At 33.4% G+C, this 19,486-nt stretch overlaps 1 long non-coding RNA gene across 1 annotated transcript in view; it reads right to left on the bottom strand.

Moving 5' to 3' along the window:
* Window positions 1-19,486, bottom strand: part of LOC149896905 (uncharacterized) — a 44,698-nt gene that overhangs the window by 14,526 nt on the left and 10,686 nt on the right. The window contains exon 2 of the long non-coding RNA XR_016458265.1: window positions 7,368-7,394. This is a non-coding gene — a long non-coding RNA (uncharacterized LOC149896905). The remainder of the gene's footprint in view (window positions 1-7,367; window positions 7,395-19,486) is intronic.

The raw sequence follows: 19,486 nt of genomic DNA, 5'->3' as shown, positions 1-19,486 counted from the left end.
TCAAACCATGTTATCCATACACATATATTAATCCTTATCCTATTAAATGATGTTTTATTATAGACTGTTTCAATACCAGCAAAATACTTTTTAAATGAAAAGAATTGGATATTCCATTCAAAAGATATAACGAATTTTTAAAAGTGTCAATCTACAGAAAATAGTATACTGTTCGAGCAGGCCGTAGTGCGGGGGTCACGGAGGAATTCTACCAATATGCGTCTTGACGGAACACATTGGGGTTTTGGTCGGTAGGAATCCGACATAACCCACGGCCCCTCCCCTGGAGGCCGTGGGTATCTATGAAAGATTTCCCCACTAAAAAAAAAAAAAAAAGGCCGTAGTGCGTGACGGGGTAAAGGTGATTTTGGGAAAGGTGAAAAATTAAACCTATAGTCCGACCTATAGTAGACTTTTCACTGTAACGATATCGCTATCTATGCGGGTGAAACCGCAGGGCATTGCTAGTATGTATATAAAAATGAAACCCGTTTCGCGTTGTCACGGCATCACGTGTGAACGGCTGAACCGATTCCTTCAAGTACGAGGATGGTTCTTATGTAGAGAAAACGTCAATATGTACCACGGGCGAAGCCGGGGCGGACCGCTAGTTGTTTAATAAAATGTAATATAAAATACTGTTATACTGATACATACAAACTTATAAAACAAAATGTGCAAATGAAATAAAACAATCATAAATAAAATACTCCATCTTTATATTTAGATTCCAATATTAAAAATTAAAAAAATAATGTTTATCTGTAAGTAGGTAATTTCACATAATCGCAAACTATGCATTTGATCATGTGATGATCATCAGCAAAGTGCCCACGAAGCTTCTGAGTTGGTTCACCTGTCACCAATCTTCAACAGTGTATGTAGGTACCTAACACAGGCGAAGCCAGGGTACACAGCTAGTACTCTACAATACAAACAAACTCTGCCATACACGCTAAACTCCAATCGCCAAGTACACACAATCGCCAAGTACGCGAAGCTCTAAATAATTCCAAACGCTCCCAGCAAAAAGAACACACTCGAAACCGAACCGAAAACTCAAAACGCAGGCCTAACAAAACTTTTCCATTCGAATACCTCACAAACTTTCCGCACAATCCAAACTCAAAACTATTCCCGCCAAAGCAAAGACAAATAAAAATTCGAAAAAGGAACGCCAGAACCAACGGTCCAGACATTCGCGAATGTTCTAATAACGAATCGTGAATCGCGGGCTTATCAATTATTCGGATTTTTGCGACGGCAACACAATGGGCCATCAATAGTCGACATTCATGCTACGGCAAAAGCTGGCAACAGCGGATTTGAATATTTGAACGTTCTATTTCCAAGATTTTTTTTTTCGTTCCAAATTTTTGTCCGGCCAGTGGCCATTGAAGCTGTAATGTCAATTTATATGTAGCACAAAACGATTGTATTTTTTTCTATTCTGTAAACTTTTCAAAGATTCTACAACATTCAATACGAAGGTATTTTCCAAAGCGTAAACACTAAACATTTTCCATTTCCAAACGGAGTGCACATTTGTAAAAAAATATGACGTTTCAAAACCATTTCACGACCCTCCGAACCGCCACCAGCGTTGGGGAAGCTATCGCCTGCCAGTTTCATCAACTTTGCTTTTCTTTTTTAATCTGTCACCAATCAAGCGCGCATTTGCAATCGCACAGATAACGAAAATGCACCTCTATTATAGCGGGAAAACATGCCTCTTCATACTGGAGTGTTGACTATCCTGCTCGTTTTATTGAAATGTGAAAGGGATAGATGATACAAAAGAACGCTCCAGTATTCATGGGTGGAGGCGACGAAGCGTGGCACTAGACTAGTCGATGATGATGACGTAGTGATGTACGCGACATTCTAATATATCGATAGTGATAGGTAGATAGGCCATTATTTTAGTGTATTTCCAAACATAAGGACTTCACCTATATTATTTTTCATACAGATATTAATCCATATTTGGTAACCTAATGAGTGTGTTTGACTTTTTCTTTAAAAAAAATTCGTCATTCTAATAAATAAATAAATCATCTTAAAAATGAATATAGTTTGCCAAAATGTTCTATTTTATATGTTCTTAAATTACAAATTAAGAATAATTTATAAATAGTCTAATAATATTCATAACTACATATTTGTTTAAATTATAAATATTCCCTAAATCTTATCCTTAAGTTTTTTATAATCAAAATGCTAATTCCAACACCGAATCACATTCAATCCTTCAATATTTTCACGATAAAACTTTTAATCAATCGATATCGATAGATTTCGCATCACTAATTTCAATAAAAACCCGCCATTAAGCATGCCCAGCCAGTTTCCAGTCTCAACAGGACACTTAGAAATTCATCTTTACATAAATATGGATCTTTTAAGATTCAAATCGAGAAAAAATATTACAGGACATTTTTTATTTTAATATTTTATTCGAGACGACGAGAAAGGTAGGTACGTTTTTAATAACAGATTCTATTTACAAATATTGCAAGTAATATTATTATTGGCTTCACTGACCAATGAACAAGACTCAAATTTCAGCCCCAGTATAAATTGAAAACATGTTCACTAAGTTTTTAATATTAATAATAAAATAATGATAAAAAACTTTATTGCCATAAAGAAATAGGTACAGCTTATATTATATGAATCCATAGGCTCCTGAATTAGTTAAATACTGTGTCTCAGGAGCCGTACTGCGTACATGACGTAAAATTTTTTATAAGAAAAAATATTGTTATAGACTATTTATGTATATCAATAATTAGCTTACTGCCTGCGACTTCGTTCGTGCGAATTAGACAATATTTTTCGATTCTCAATTGACTTAATTTCAAACCATCGTAGATAATACTAATATTACAAAGAAGAAGATTTGTTTGTAACGAAATAACTGAAAAACTACTGAACCGAAATGGAAAATTATTTCACCGGCTGAAAGCTGCATTATTCCTGAGTTACACACAATTTTTATATGTTTTTATCCTACTTACCACCAGTAATATATATCTAACGAGTTTGTTTGTTTGTATCCAAGGAACCACTGAACTTTCACCGTTGGATATGTACGCGATCCCTGAGTTCTATCCTATAACTTACCAAGGACGAAGCCGGGTCGGATCGCTAGTTAAGTCATAAACCTCAAATACTTACCAAAAACACAAGAAACATAGACCATTCAACCTTAATGATTAATTAAGAAGGCCACAGTCTAATTGAAAGGCCAGTATAGTGAATAGCACAACTAATTAGCAGTACCGTAACATGAATGAGGTTACTCTGTGGCGTTTCATAATTAAATGCAAGAATACGACTAGACTACCTGAATGGTATTCATTTATATAAAATATAAGATTTCACGTAACAGAGTACCTACTTATAAAAATTGCCAAGTGTGTGTCGAACTTTACGAAGTTACAATAATCAAAGACTTTTAATATTAATGTATAGAAAATTCGTTTCTATTCAATAGAAGCTCTATTTCTGTAGCTATGCTCGCATACATATCATTTATTTCATTTAAAATGTTTACAAAAAATATTATAGACATCCCTTCAACGGTCAAGATGGCGTCAAAGTTTGTTATAATCAGAAGAGAACGTTAGAGACTTAAAAAAAGAAAATGTGTGCGTGTACTAGTGTACACACGTAAGAAGTGAAACTTCTTTATGACCTTATTTTTCAAAAAATAATTTACTACATATGTGCAACTTTACAGAAATACGTCGAATCACGCGTGGTAGGGATAAGAAAAAGATGGTGCGTAACGGAAAAATGTCACGCGTAACGAAAAAATGTTACACTAGATTTTTTTCCCACCCCGATAAAGAAGTTTCACTTCAATAACGAAAATTTGAAAACAAAAGCTCATATCTCGCCTTCAGGATAGCGTTTGTCGAGTCAGCTATAACAAGAGAGTTCTCTAGTAGAGATAGTGATAGCCTATTTATAAAATCATCTTAGATTCGATCCACGAGCGTTTATTTTTTCAGATTTTTCCATCTACCCTCCATTCACACAAAAAAAAATCATCAAAACTAATTCTTCTCAAGCGCTCTGCCTACACTAAAGAAAAAAAAACTCAAATATTTATCGTACAATTCTTCAATTTCTAAACGCACAAAGCTATGTCAGAACAATATCCGGGCCCGGTTACAATATGGTGCTTTTCATTAAAATGCGTGCGTTTTTTAGAGCGGCCATTTTGTAAAAAAAGAAACGACAATAGATTTTTTTTTATTTTCTCGAAGCGCAGATACTCTGTTTGAACTTGGATGCGAGTTAGAATTTTTTAAGTAATTGGTTAGATAGATATTTATTTTTATTTTTCTACTGAATAGAATATAATAGCTTCACTACATAGTATAAAACAAAGTCGCTTTCTCTGTCCCTATGTTTAAAGTAGTTAAGTTTTAAAGATTTAAGCATACATAATAATATGATGGATGGATACGTATGCTTAAATCTTTAAAACTACGCAAAAAACTAAGCAACGGATTTTGATGCGGTTTTTTTTTTAATAGATAGATAGATAGATAGAGTGATTGAAGAGGAAGGTTTTAGTATATAATAATAGTTTATTATGTTTTAGACAAAGCGGGCGAAGCCGCAAGGTTGATGAAGAATTAGGTTATTTATCATATCCTGTGGATTGAACCCGGGACATCTAGGTTACTGAGGCAATAACCACTGCGCCGTTATGAGCTCGTTATTAATATCAATTATTACATATAATATTTTAAAATGTTATATATTATAATTATAAAATAAAAATACTACATAATTATAATATACATTACTATTATCACTACAAATAATAATTTTATTGGTCCGGGAGCCAGCAGCAGATTTTATGACCAAGTTCCTCTCAAGCGGTAATTAGTAAAATGCATCAAAGTATAGTATTATGAAGCCTCGTGAACGTCAGCTGGAGCTCGGTTGGGGGGAAGAGCGGTTGTAGCCTCCCGTATCAGCTGACGGTTTTTCCACCAAGATACAGCCAGCTGACATATATATTTATCCACAGTTACATATAAGCTATCATCAGGTAAATTTTTGTTTGAGAGGAAATAACGGAAAATAAATTTTTCTTTAAATTTAACTTTCATGTTCGAGACACCAGCTGACGTATAATACACCATGTTGTAACCAGCTGACTATTTTTTTTCGTTGAGATATTGGGTTAGCTACAATTTGACAAATTTTTAGCTGAGAGGAAATGAATGAATAAATGTATTTTTTTTCCTATGTGCGTGGGAGGCTACAACCGCTCACCCCTCCAACCGAGCGCCAGCTGACGTTCACGAGGCTTTATAATACTATACTCTCATGCGTCTGACGAATTATCTCTTGAGAGGAAATAGTTAACCAAATTTGTACCTGGCTCCCTAACAACTTGGTTGCGACATTATTATTTTGAGTGACATTTAGTGCAAGAGTTGCTGATAAAATATCCGAATTCCGGTTGTTAATTTTATTGCTTCGTATAATTTTAATAAGTTGTTTTATATTCGATTTAAGTTCACATTTATTTATGCATTAAAGAGCTCCATAATAAGTAGGAATATAAACTGTAATCGATTTTCAATTAGATTTTATTCTGACGGTAATATAACCGTGGAATCCACATTCAAACGACTCCCTCAGTTTTTTATTGTACTACTTTTTCTGTATAGGTGTACAATAAAGACTACTTGATTTGATTGATTTGATCGCTCTGCCCCCCTAGTCAAGTGGCTTTCTGTTAGCGTAGCGTTCAATAGAATAGACTACGAATGTATGAGATTGACGTAGGCTGTAGATAAACGTATCTACTCTCTATAAACGTATCTCTATTGAACGCTACGCTAACAGAAAGCCACTTGACTAGGGGGGCTGATGTCCTATTTCAGCTTCTATCACGATGAAGCAAATATTCGAAAAAACTGAATTATTCGATTGTCATGTCATCGCATTGGTTCGTAAAAATACTCAATAATATAGCTTATACTTGAACTAGTATGTGTAAAGCTCTACGTATTTTTAGATAAATGTGGTCCCTCTAAAACTTTAGACACAATTAACTTAACCAAAACAATATAACCACACATAAAGTCCAAATCAAACTCGAAACACATTCGAACTTAGTGCAACAAACTTACAAAGTCAAGTTTAATACATGTAATAAAACTAGTAATTGGCTCTTAGACTATACGAACTTATGACAAAGGTCGCCGCCGGTCAAAAACATTCAAGCAAGTTCCAATCTTAGGGCTTTCGCTAGAATTTAACAGACGCCTTTATTTGACGAAGAACATTGAATAAAATAACCTTTGAAGGTTGGGGTGTACTTTTAACCGAGTGCGTGGGGCAGGGTTATGTTTTTGGTTCGATCGATTATACATAGTTTGAGAGCTGTCGTTAGATTTTTCTAAAATATAAGGTGGATGGTGGCAAATTACGTGAGGTATATATTTAAATTTTTAGAATATTTTTTCCATTATTAAGTAGGTACCATCGTTTTAAATTTTAATTTATTTGGATATAAATCGAAACAAAAATAGATTAAAATTTACTTTACCCACTTATTACCTAATTATTATTATTACCCAGCTATGAACAAGTAACGTACACTTCCGACTTCGTCACTTAAAAACGGCTAAACTGATTCGTATAATAATTGTTAAAAAGGTAGTTCAAACCTGTGTATTGTATAGTGTTATACCATAATATTGAACCTGTATAATCCGGGCGATACTCATGTACCTATAATAATACCTACCAGTAGGAATATTCATATTCTTATATTAATACTAGCGGTCCGCCCCGGCTTCGCCCGTGGTACATATTTACGTTTTCTCTACGTAAAAACCATCCTCGTACTTCAAGGAATAGGTATAATAAAAAAAGAATTATCGAAATCGGTTCAGCCGTTCTCGAGTTATGCGCTTACCAACACATTTTGCGATTCATTTTTATATATAAGATTAGCCGACCGCCCCGGCTTCGCCCGTGGTACATGTTTACGTTTTCTCTCCATAAGAACCATCCTCGTACTTCAAGGAATATTATAAAAAAAAGAATTAACGAAATCTGTTCAGCCGTTCTCGAGTTATGCCGTATGCGCTTACCAGCACTGATTGCGATTCATCTTATATATAAAATTCTCGTGTCACAATGTTAGTCTGCATACTCCTCCGACCTCCGAAACGGGTGGACCGATTCTCATGAAATTTTCTGTGCATATCGGGTAAGTCTGAGAATCGGCCAACATCTATTTTTCATATGTACCACGGGCGAAGCCGGGGCGGACCGCTAGTTATTTATATTCTAAAGTAAGTAGGTACATAATATTAACTTACCACTCGCGCTAGCAAATGCGTCGAAACCTGAAACAAATAATAAAATTTTTAAAATACAATTATGAGGATTTACCTCAAGCAGTTAACGATTACACCCTGTATATCAGAACAGTACATAAGGTAGGTATAGAACTACATAGAGATAAACTACGATAACATGGCGCGCCCCTCCAAATTACTGTTTCAATGTGTGTAGAGACATCCTTACGAAGGAGTTTGTATGTAGTTGTACGTATTCGTCTTTAGTACTTTACGTCCAGATTTGTTGGTCAAGTGTCAACTAATCATAAGTTGCCGAGCGCCCAAGACAACGCACTTGTCGTTTTCATAGAATACGTCAGTGCAGCGCCATTACTAATGATCCATTGAAATGTTACATTTTTTAGCCCCAACCTTGCATTTTTTAGAGGACGCAATTTTGTTTTTTTGATGTGTAGGGGGGGTCAGTGTGAAGCTAAAACCAAGTTTGTGGGGTCGCCGCCCTTGTCCCACGGCCACCATCTTGAAAATAGCGGTTGAAATGGTTTTTACGATATATCTCATAAACTATTTAACTGATAAAAAAATATCGTTAACATTATTTGTTGCAAATTAAATTCTCTACAACTTTGGTGTAGTAACTTTTAGTCGTAGAACTATAAATAAAAAAGTTATACTTAAGCGAAAATGTTCAGAAATTAGAGCCATTTATATTTTTCAATAAAACTTTTTTTTATCATTTTACGAAGAAATGATATCAGACCATTTTTGTAGATTGTTTTTCGAGGAACAACTTTTATATACAACATTTTTTCATAACGTCAATAGCTAAGGTTTTACAGCGCTCTGAAGTGAGTACTATTTTTCAGTACTCTTAACTATACATATATTGGCTATTGGCTCTTTTCTCATACTCCAGAACAATAGAAGCACACTGCAGAACATTTCAGACCTGCTTTTCGACGTAAAAAAAAGTCGCGCTTCCAGACTCTACCTCCTGGGTGGTGGGGAAAAGATTCAATAATTAATTATTAGTGATATTGCAAAATTTATTATTAAAAATATTATAATAACAAACAAAACCATTACTGATGACAAATTATTATTAGTACACACATAATATAAGTATACTGTATAGTTCAGAGTACTGAAAATTAGTACTCACTTCGGAGCGCTGTAAAACCTTAGCTATTTAATTAATGAAAAAATGTTGTTTATAAAAGTTGTTCCTCATAAAACAATCTACAAAAATGGTCAAATATCATTTCTACGTAAAATTATAAAAAAAAGTTTTATTGAGAAATATAAATATCTCTAATTTCTGAACATTTTCGCTTATAACTTTTTTATTTATAGTTCTACGACAAAAAGTTGCAGGATCAAAGTTGTAGAGTATTTAATTTGCAACAAATAATGTAAACAATTTTTTTTTTATCAAATAAATAGTTTAAGAGATATATCGTAAAAACCATATCAACCGCTATTTTCAAGATGGCGGCCGTGGGACAAGGGTGGCGACCCCACAAACTTGGTGATAGCTTCACACTGACCACCCCTACACATCAAAAAAATAAAATTGCGTCCTCTAAAAAATGCAACCCCAAATGTAACTTTTCAATGGACCATAATAATAATGAGCGATTAGAGCGTGACTAGTCGAGCAACAAATCCGTGGATTCGTTTTTGTTTGACGGCCGTCTCATTACGCACACATGCGTTGTGAATCTTGGTGGTGCATTGTAAATACTTTCACAAATACTTTCAAACGTTTTGAATTTTGGAGGGGCGCGCCATGTTATCGTAGTTTATGTCTACTTTATTTTGCATGCGATAAAAACGCGGGGCACAGCTAGTTTAAATGCATATAAGCGTATCAAACCAAACGTGAGTGAATTACTAAAATAATTTGGAAAATCCAAAAGTGCACGCCTCATAATTTTTTTTAATAAATATTTCTAATTATTATTTTTGTTTATTTAATAACAATTAAACCACATGGAATCAGACCCTGAAAAATGAAAGGGTTCTATTCCTGAGTATACTCAAGCGTAAGAGAAAAAAAAAGACTCGATTAGTAAAGTATTTCGGTCGCTATCGTGTTAACAAGAAAAAGGATCCGCATATACAGACACACGGACGTCCAAGACAGAACTTTTTTAAACTGTTTTTTAACTAGTTTAAATAACAAAAATGACATCAAAAATATCATGAACGTTAAAAATAGTGTTTTTTCTTAATATGTGTGTGTATGTATTGTCTTACAAGTGCAATGTATGATACATAAAGACATTTTAAGTTTGAAAAATCAGATGTTTTGCGCGAAGTGACAGTAGTACCCACCTCAACGCTTCGCTTATGAGGCGTGCAATATCTAAAAAACACACACATAGTAAATATTAACTTCAATTAAAATAACATTCATGTATTTGCCTATTCGCTTAATGTTTTAACATTTAGCGTATATTCTGTTTGTTTTACGAGAACCGAGCTTTTGTAAACATTTAAATTCAATTTACCTTTTGATGTTTTATTATATAAATTGAAAGGATTTTTTACTTAATTAATTAATAAATAGGTATATAAAAAGTAGCAACATTTGCTTTAAAGAAAATTAGAATAATTTATCATAGTTTCAATGCTTTGGCATTTTATGAAATAATGTTTTGATGCTTTTGGTCAAATACTAAAGGATAAGCAGACAAAGAAATTCATCCTCTTTATATTATTTTAAATATCTACACGACAGAGTTCCTATTTGTATGTATCTAGAATCATCATCACTACATACATAGTATAAAACAAAGTCGCTTTTTCTGTCCCTATGTCCCTATGTATGCTTAAATCTTTAAAACTACGCAACGGATTTTGATCTGTTTTTTGTAATAGATATAATAGTAATTCAAGAGGAAGGTTTTAGTATATAATTTATTAGGTTTTAGACAAAGCGGGCGAAGCCGCGGGCGGAAGCTAGTTATAAGATAAAGAATAGACCGATGTAAAAAATACTTTTAAAATAACTAGCGGTCCGCCCCGGCTTCGCCCGTGGTACATGTTTACGTTTTCTCTACATAAGAACCATCCTCGTACTTCAAGGAATATAATAAAAAAAGAATTATCGAAATCGGTTCAGCCGTTCTCGAGTTATGCGCTTACCAACACATTTTGCGATATAGAAGATAAGAGAAGATGAAAACTTCAAACAAGCTGCATACTGAAATGACTGTATGTTTGTGTGTAGAAAGACACTATAAAGCATCAGATTGTTGAGTTCTAAATCTATACTAATACTAGCGGTCCGCTCCGGCTTCGGCCGTGGTACCTACATGTTTAAACTATCCTATCTCTCAAGTTGGATCGAACTGCACATGGTGTGCAAATTTTATTATAATCGGTTAAGTGGTTTAGGAGTCCATTGAGGTCTGAGGACAAACATTGTGACACGAGATTTATATATATTAAAGATTATAAAGCTGAAGAGTTTGTTTGTTTGTTTGTTTGAACGCGCTAATCTCGGGAACTACTGGTCAAATTTGAAAAATTCTTTCGCTGTTAGATAGCCCATTATCGAGGAAGGTTATAGGCTATATAATATATCATCACGCTACGACCAACAGGAGCGGAGCCACGCGGGTGAAACCGCGCGGAGCTGCTAGTTATAATATAAAGCCTTGGTGAAACATTTAAAAATATAAAATTCACATTGTGAAGACTCCGAAACGACTTGCCCGATTGGCATGAAATTTTGTGTGCATAATTGCATATCGGGGTCTAATTTTCAATCCTAAATGATAAGAGTAAGGCAGAAAGTTTGCCAGCTAGTTTAAATATTTCTTTTAATCCGATCTTTTGACTGACCGATTGGCTTGGTTGGTAGTGTAGGGTTCGATTCCCACCCAGGGCAAATATTTGTGTGATGACCATCGATGTTTGCAGGGTGTCTGGGTGTTAATCTATACTAATATTATAAAGCTGAAGATTTGTTTGTTTGAACGCGCTAATCTCAGGAACTACTGGTCCGATTTGAAAAATTCTTTCGGTGTTAGATAGCCCATTCATCGAGGAAGGCTATATATCATCATGCTTAGACCAACAGTAGCGTAACCACGCGGGTGAAACCGCGGAGCGCAGCTAGTTATCTATATAAGTATTTATTTATGTCTTTAAATATTAATCTAAAGTGTTGACACACCACTGACCACCATTATATGTACCGTCAGCAAATTCAGCACTTATTAAAACATTTCGTTTACATTAAACATGTTTCAGTTTGGAGCACACACGTAATGAGGCCGGGCGCTCGAGTGATTCGTTAGCGGCTAGCCTTAATTGCGTGTAGGGTCGGCAGAAAAAATATTATATGGGAAGGGTAGTTTGGGATAAAAATATTAAAGGAAATAAACATTATTAAAGTAGATGTATCGTATTTATGTAGCAACATTTGATTTATAATTCAGGAGTAAAAGGGTGCATTATTTCTAATTCAAATTTATTTAATAATTCTGCTGATTCGTGCATAAAATTATTGATGGCGTAGATAGAAAAGAAAACATTTATCAAAGAAAATCGTTTAAATTAGGAAATTGTATACTGAATCTTAATTCACCAGAAGACATAAACAAGGACTTTAAAATACATTTTATTAGGTTAACAACACCATCTAAAATACATATTTCTTACTAACGATAAAACAAATGTATACTAACATGCTTTAAATATACTTTTTTTTTCACTTTACTTTTTTCTGCACACCGTACAGCAGTGGACGTTCCATTACACGGTTGTGAGTTACGAAATTATAAAGTTTAAAGTGAAATGGACGCTATCGGCCAAGTGTGTGTAAATATTAACAAACGTTGATGAATATTCTTGAAAAACAATTTTTAGTTCATTTTTTAGTATGTTGAAAGGGTTTACATTCCTTTACAGGAACGTCATTTCATTAAAATGTTTTAATTTGTAAAGGTATTTAAAAATATATATGTTTGTTATTGAAACCAATTTACTTTTTTTATTAAAGACTAGCGGTTCGCCCCGGCTTCGCCCGTGGTACATGTTTACGTTTTCTCTACATAAGAACCATCCTCGTATTTCAAGGAATATAATAAAAAAAGAATTATCGAAATCGGTTCAGCCGTTCTCGAGTTATGCGCTTACCAACACATTTTGCCATTCATTTTTATACATATTATAGATAGATAGAAGAAGAAGAATAGCCAGGCATTTGACTGCATCCTACCTGATGGTAAGTAGTGATGCAGTCTATAAATGGGCATGCCTGCCTAGAAAGAGCCTATTCACTCTTACCCTGAACAGATCCGGATTATGGGTTTGTTTAACTTTAACTTTAGGTTACATACATTCAGCATAATTGATGTATTTGACTCTATAAAATCTTTTCATAATTGTATACAAAACATTTTTATAAATTACTAGCGGTCCGCCCCGGCTTCGCCCGTGGTACATATGAAAAATAGATGTTGGCCGATTCTCAGACTTACCCGATATGCACAGAAAATTTCATGAGAATCGGTCCACCCGTTTCGGAGGAGTATGCAGACTAACATTGTGACACGAGAATTTTATATATAAGATTTTATGTATGTAATTCCATTGAAGTTTTACAAGTCAAGCCGAGAGCTATAGCTAGCTTGTTAGTTCATTAAATAGCATATTATCATTTAAGTTATGACTTCCTTTCATGATCATTAACTGTAGAGACTAATGTAATTATTATTTATATTCGTCGCGAACATTTTTTTAATTCTTATGAGTCATAACAATTAGATTTTTTGTTGATAATAATTAATAAATAATAAACAATAATGCATTAAAATGATTAAGTTACATATGCACAAATATTCCCTTGACAGTTTTGCCATTTTTACTACTACTTGTTAGTTTGTACTATTGAAAATTACCATAGTAGGTAGTTTTAACTATAGTAGTACCTATCATACAATATTTATTTATATTCACATTTCATTTCTTGAATTGTAACATAATATAACTTATTTCGGTACTAATCGGACCCAGACTTGACTCCACTCAAATCTCCCCTAGACGGAACTTAATCACGTCACTTAAACCTTAATCCGTATCGTAAATCTAAGTAAAAGTCAATCGAAATTCTTGAACAATTTTTTTTTGTAGGTACAAAATACAAATGTATAAAAAATAAAAAAATATCATATTTTATTTCGAAATCAAAATGTACCTGTACAGCCGTTAATAGAACTACCAACATTGAAAAAGAAAAAGGTCCATAAGTCCATAGTACCTACTCTTGTTATCATATTATGTGCATAATATGCAAGTCGATTATACTACACTAGCTACGCTCCGCGGTTTCACCCGCGTGGCTCCACTCCTGTTGGTCGTAGCGTGATGATATATACATATAGCCTATAGCCTTCCTCAATAAATGAGCTATCTAACACACAAATAATTTTTCAAATCGGACCACTAGTTCCTGAGATTAGCGCGTTAAAACAAACAAACACACAAACTCTGCAACTTTATAATATTTATTTGTATTTTTTTTATGTCAGAGCAAGCAAAGGAGCTTGTGGTCCACCTGATGTTAAGTGGTTAATATTCGTATAGATTAACGTATTACTACACAAAATGTATTTATTACTCATTATTCTAACAAAAAACAATCATTCAAGAAGATTTCCTTTCCATAATTTCCCTAAAACCACTTTCACATTAAAACCTTCAAGTAACCCTCAACGAAAAGTAACATTAATATATTTAAATAAGAAAGACTCCGAAACTAATTCACTTGTACATTTTTCAAGAATTATATCTGAGTACTGGATTCGAGTTAAAAACAGCATTTCTTCAATACGGGGAAATTAAAAACAAACGCACTTACAACCTTTTATGCTGATCGTACTTGGGTTTTATTTTAATTTGAACCTTAAATGTAGGTGTTAAGGCAGGTTTTTGGGTGGCAATTGAAAGATTTTGCGTGGTTTACTGTGTGGTCCAAGTTATAAGATACTAGAGATTATTATGATTGATTAATTATTTAATTTTAGATATCTGTAATAGCGGCATTTTTTTAAAGAAAATGGATTTTCTTTTAAATAACAAGTTTCATGATAATTATTAATTATCATTACTTTTAGGTTTGTATCAAATGAAATATTTTGATCCATTCCCACTGTATTATTATTATATGAAATCAAAAGAGATTACTTTTGTTAAAAAAAAAAACTTGATTTTCGCTTTTGAGGCGTGCCGCGTGCAACCAGCGAACAATGGTATAGGAATATTTTAAGACGTTTAAGTATGTAATTGATAGCAAAGATACCCAGACCAACATTCTATAATATCATCTCAATATAATCACACAAAACATACTAAAAACTACAACTAAACCGCTACCATTTCAACCTTAAACCGCAAGCAAAACCAGGGGTTGCGCAAAGCTCGTAAACATGTCGAGTTTAGTACACCCTACCCTTAGCAGGGGTAGCTATCATGTTGATAACATCGTGGAGCAAACACGGGGTACAGTCATAGTGTTACAATTCGTAAGACAAATAGGTAAGTACAGTATGACAGTACTACAAGAAGTTTTTAAGTTTAAAAAAGTTTGTTTGCCGAGCACACGTGTCAGAAGTGAAACTTCTTTGGTAAGATTCGAAGATACCAAAATCGTCGCCTTACTCCATGACGTGACGGTATTGCCATGACGCGACCTTTAAATTTTACTCTCAACGCGCCTAAATAAGATTCACTTCAAAAATACGCTATGAATTGGTAAATTTCCGTCGTTTTTGGAAATGAAATTTCCAAAAAATGAAATTGTTGAATGTAATACTTCAAGTAATTGATACGAAGAGTTCGCTTTATTCAGAGTAATTACTCAAAAACTATGTACTTATTAAAATATAGGACATAAACGCCAGCTTTCATAAAATAGTTATTGAATGAAAATTGGTTCGCCCAAAAAAAGTAAAATAAATGTTAACACCTAAAACAACTACATTCAAATGTTAAACCTTTTCCTGTGTCGAAAATAAATAAACATAAAATATATTGTACAACTAGTATTTAGGAGCATATTGCGTTTTTGTAAAAAGGCCTAGTAATTAAAAGAAGGCCAAAATATCACAGTGCAGTAAATAACTAGTTACTTTTTCTCGTATTACACGTACGAAACATAATTAAAAAACTACTGTGGCGAAAATAGCTGTAATCTTAACATTTTCATTACAAAGCATGTGTTATTATATGGTACCAGTAGTTATTAGAACGACGAAAACTAGACCATGTAAAAACTAAAAAGTATGAATTAATGTCTTTAAAATGTCTTTTATATTACATCCACTCATGTTTATACTTTGTTGAATTACTTTTAGGTTATTATACCTTTTAACTTTTAACACTTCAAACTTCAAAGGCAATTTGCAGTGGCAATATCAGCATTAAAATAAATGAAAATAAAAAGGAAGTGTAGAAAAAATCTCAATCTCATCGCCATAGTAGAATAATGTGTATTTTTTCATAGTAGGTACATTGTATATACAAATTATCCTTACCTACAAATCTAGGCTATATAATGTACTAGCGGTCCGCCCCGGCTTTGCTCGTGGTACATGTTTACGTTTTCTCTCCATAAGAACCATCCTCGTACTTCAAGGAATAGTATAAAAAAATAATTATCGAAATCGGTCCGACCGTTCACGCGTGATGCCGTGACCAAGAGAAATATGGATTCAATTTTATATATAGAGATTTAACTGTGGACACAAAATTTCATAGAAACCAATGAACTGAATAACATCTACTATCCAGGAATTCAGAATTATTTTAAGTTTTATATAATTTATCTATTATGCAACAGGACAAACTTTTATGGAGAAGAACCATAATACATATTTAGCAAAAAAAAATTCCTCATTATCCCTCACCAGATTAACAATCTCCATACAAGTAAAAACTTAGTTAAAAACGTAAAAAGCTTGCCTTGTTAAAATATCTTGTTATTTCCTCTTTCCGTAGCCGAGTTCAAAATGGCGGAAACCCGTAAGCTTTGAGCATCTCTCATGTCTTTATTCATAAGAATCTCACAATTATAAAGATTTTTAAGATGTGAAGTTTATTGCAGTCTATATTTTAAAAGTCGTGTTAGTTACACCACTTATAACTCCAGACCGGATGAACAGATTATGATTTTTGGTTGGAATGTCTCCGCTTGGTATCGTAAATTTGAAAACTTGAAAAAAATGAATTCTTCATAAATGAGTTCAATTATCAAACTAAAGTTTAAACCAAAGTTAAAATATTGGCATGGCTCATGTAAACTCAAGTTTAATCAACAATTGAAATTATTTGAAACAGCTAAATGTATAGATAAGGGTGCTTTTCCCCAATAATGTGCGAGTATGTGTAGCGAGGAATGTGTTTGAAAATAACCAATAGGATCGCTTCAAACGCTAAACGCTTCTAACTTCAAACTAAATGAAGCTATATGATTGGTTATTTGCAAACACTCGCTAGACATCCTCGCACATCATTGGTGGAAAAGTCTTCTTAAACTCGGCTCTTTATCGGAATTACATTTAGGGCCGATTTTTCAATGCTTGGATTAAACTTATCCGTCCAATAAAGTATTACACGATAATATTAAAATGTCACGTAAACTGTCAAATACGGGCAATAAGAATACGTTTTTATAATGGTAATTTTATACATTATTCGACGAATAAGTTTTAACCAAGGATTGAAAAATCAGCCCTTAAAAACATTAGAAATATGATATGACAATTATGAGCGACATCTATCCTAACATTATAAAGCTGAAGAGTTTGTTTGAACGCGCTTATCTCGGGAACTACTGGTCCGATTTGAAAAATTATTTCGGTGTCAGATAGCCCATTTATCGAGGAAGGCTATAGGCTACATATCATCACGCTAAGACCAACAGGAGCAGAGCCACGCGAGTGAAACCACGCGGCACAGCTAGTAAAAAATAACTAGAAACGGGAGCTTTACCACTGAACGAAACTCGTAATATCCTAGTATGTAATTTCTTTTAGTCCTATAAAACATTCTAAAGCTCTTTTACGGTTAATTGGAGCAGCAGTTAAGGCTATAATTAAGTAGGTCAGAACTCATGATGAAAAGTATGTAAAATGAAATAAAATCTTAAATACTGAGGAAAAAGGAAATACAGGCATATTTATATTTTAACTACATGTTATAGTCGACTTCGTTTTCCGTACGTGGCTCTTTTAATTCACAAAATTATTCGCAGAATTAAACTTAATTTTATACTATAACAAAAGAGATGTTTTATAAAACCGATTCCACACTGCGCGTAATCACGCGTAACAGTATTTTTTTGATTATTAAAACCCTATACTTAATTCTTCAAGAAACAGCACTGACTTTCCTATCTCCAAGTCCAGTTTATGAAAAAGAAACCTTTTCACAGACTAAACAAAAACAATCTAATTTCAAAAACTACCCACATTTATAAAGAAATCGAACCATAAAACAAAAACACAGAACCCATTCACAGTAACCTTTTACCTTCTATGAACATTCTCAATAGTTCTAAAAAGAAAGAAAGTAAAGGTATTTATTGCCAAAACCAATTAAATGAATACATGATTACAGAAATTTAAATACAAACGTTTTCCTCAGCTAAATGCTCAATGTGTTTGATTTTACGCGAGTATTATACATTTAGAAATTAAAGACTTAACGGATTTTGGACGCGATTTTTCATTATATTATTAGCCCAGTGTTTAGAACATAATACACATTTATCATACACATATTTAAATATACATCTACAGTAATAAAAAACAAAAAACAATATAGCATATTCATATCGCGACCGAGCCTTGCCCTGTACATATTTTAAAGCACATAAAATACATTTTTGTCTCCACCGGGAATCGAATCGGTAGAACACCTTAACCACTATACCACAGGCTTCTCGATAGTTCTAGAACATCCCAATTAGAGACAGGTGAGCGTTCATGCCGCAGGTTTTTGTTGAAACTTCTCATTTACTAAGAGCCTGGCTAATTTCGAAAAACGTCGAGTTCACCGATCTACGGGGAGCCGCTTTTAGTTCGGAATAGAATCTGCGTGGATACGTGTGCCTTTTTTATATTTTGATGGGGATTGGATTCTATTGTTATGACATATTCTAGGAGAATAAATGTTGTGGTGACCAATTTAGAGATTAGAGCCGTTTTTAGGAAAGTGAATCTGATAAGTATTATTTTTACTGTCTGAACTGCGGTAGGTATTACTAATTAATAATATTAGTTTACCTAAAGATATGCTAAAAGGACATATGCTACGTTTTCGCAAAAAAATTGAGGTTAAATTGGAATACTATCGCACAAAAACCTTAAAAAAACAAACCTTTGCCAATATTTTAATCAAAAAAAAATACCTCAACAATGCAATAACGAAAAACCAAATTCTTCAACGCCCACATTGATTATCGAAAGTCATTAATTTTTGTTAATTATTTCCCATCCCCTGCTGTTATTTTTTACCTGGTTTTGTTCATGTTTTATCTTAATTTAGAACCCAATTTTTTAACTTCAGCATTATCAGAATATGATTAATTTCAATTTTTTTGAATAGTTATAGGTCAAACAAATATTTACGTGCTTTTTTCATGTTCTACTAACAACGAGCAAAATAAAGCTACCTACTCTATAAGTAATAGTATTTTTGTTCGTTTTGAGACACTATATATATCTTAATAGTGTCTTATAAATACACGAATAAGGAACTCTGAAATACGTCCAAAAAAAAAGACCGACCAACATTAATATAAAGATACGGTCACTGAAGTCTAGAAGTAAGTCTAACTAAGTGAAGAGGTATTTTAGAAAACATTAAGGGTTCTTACATACTGTAACCTTAAAGTATAAAAATACAGAACATCCGACGTTTCTGCGAACGTCTGAAAAAAAAATTTAAGCACAAAAATTACCTTACCTAGTGTATTTTTTTCGAACATCTGTGAAAAATACTGTTTAAACACAAAAACTGCCTTACTATGTTTCGAGATATAAAGGACCCCCAAATCGACCACTTAAATCGCGCTACAAGTACTTATCTACATCACGATTTTTGGGGGTACTTATAACTTC

This window comes from Colias eurytheme, chromosome 27 (genome assembly GCF_061535395.1).
Source record: "Colias eurytheme isolate Ceu_HAF_F1 chromosome 27, ilColEury1 Martin Lab GWU primary, whole genome shotgun sequence".
NCBI lineage: Eukaryota > Metazoa > Arthropoda > Insecta > Lepidoptera > Pieridae > Colias > Colias eurytheme.
The sequence above is the reverse complement of the archived record's forward strand: the minus strand, read 5'-3'. Positions and strand labels throughout refer to the sequence as shown.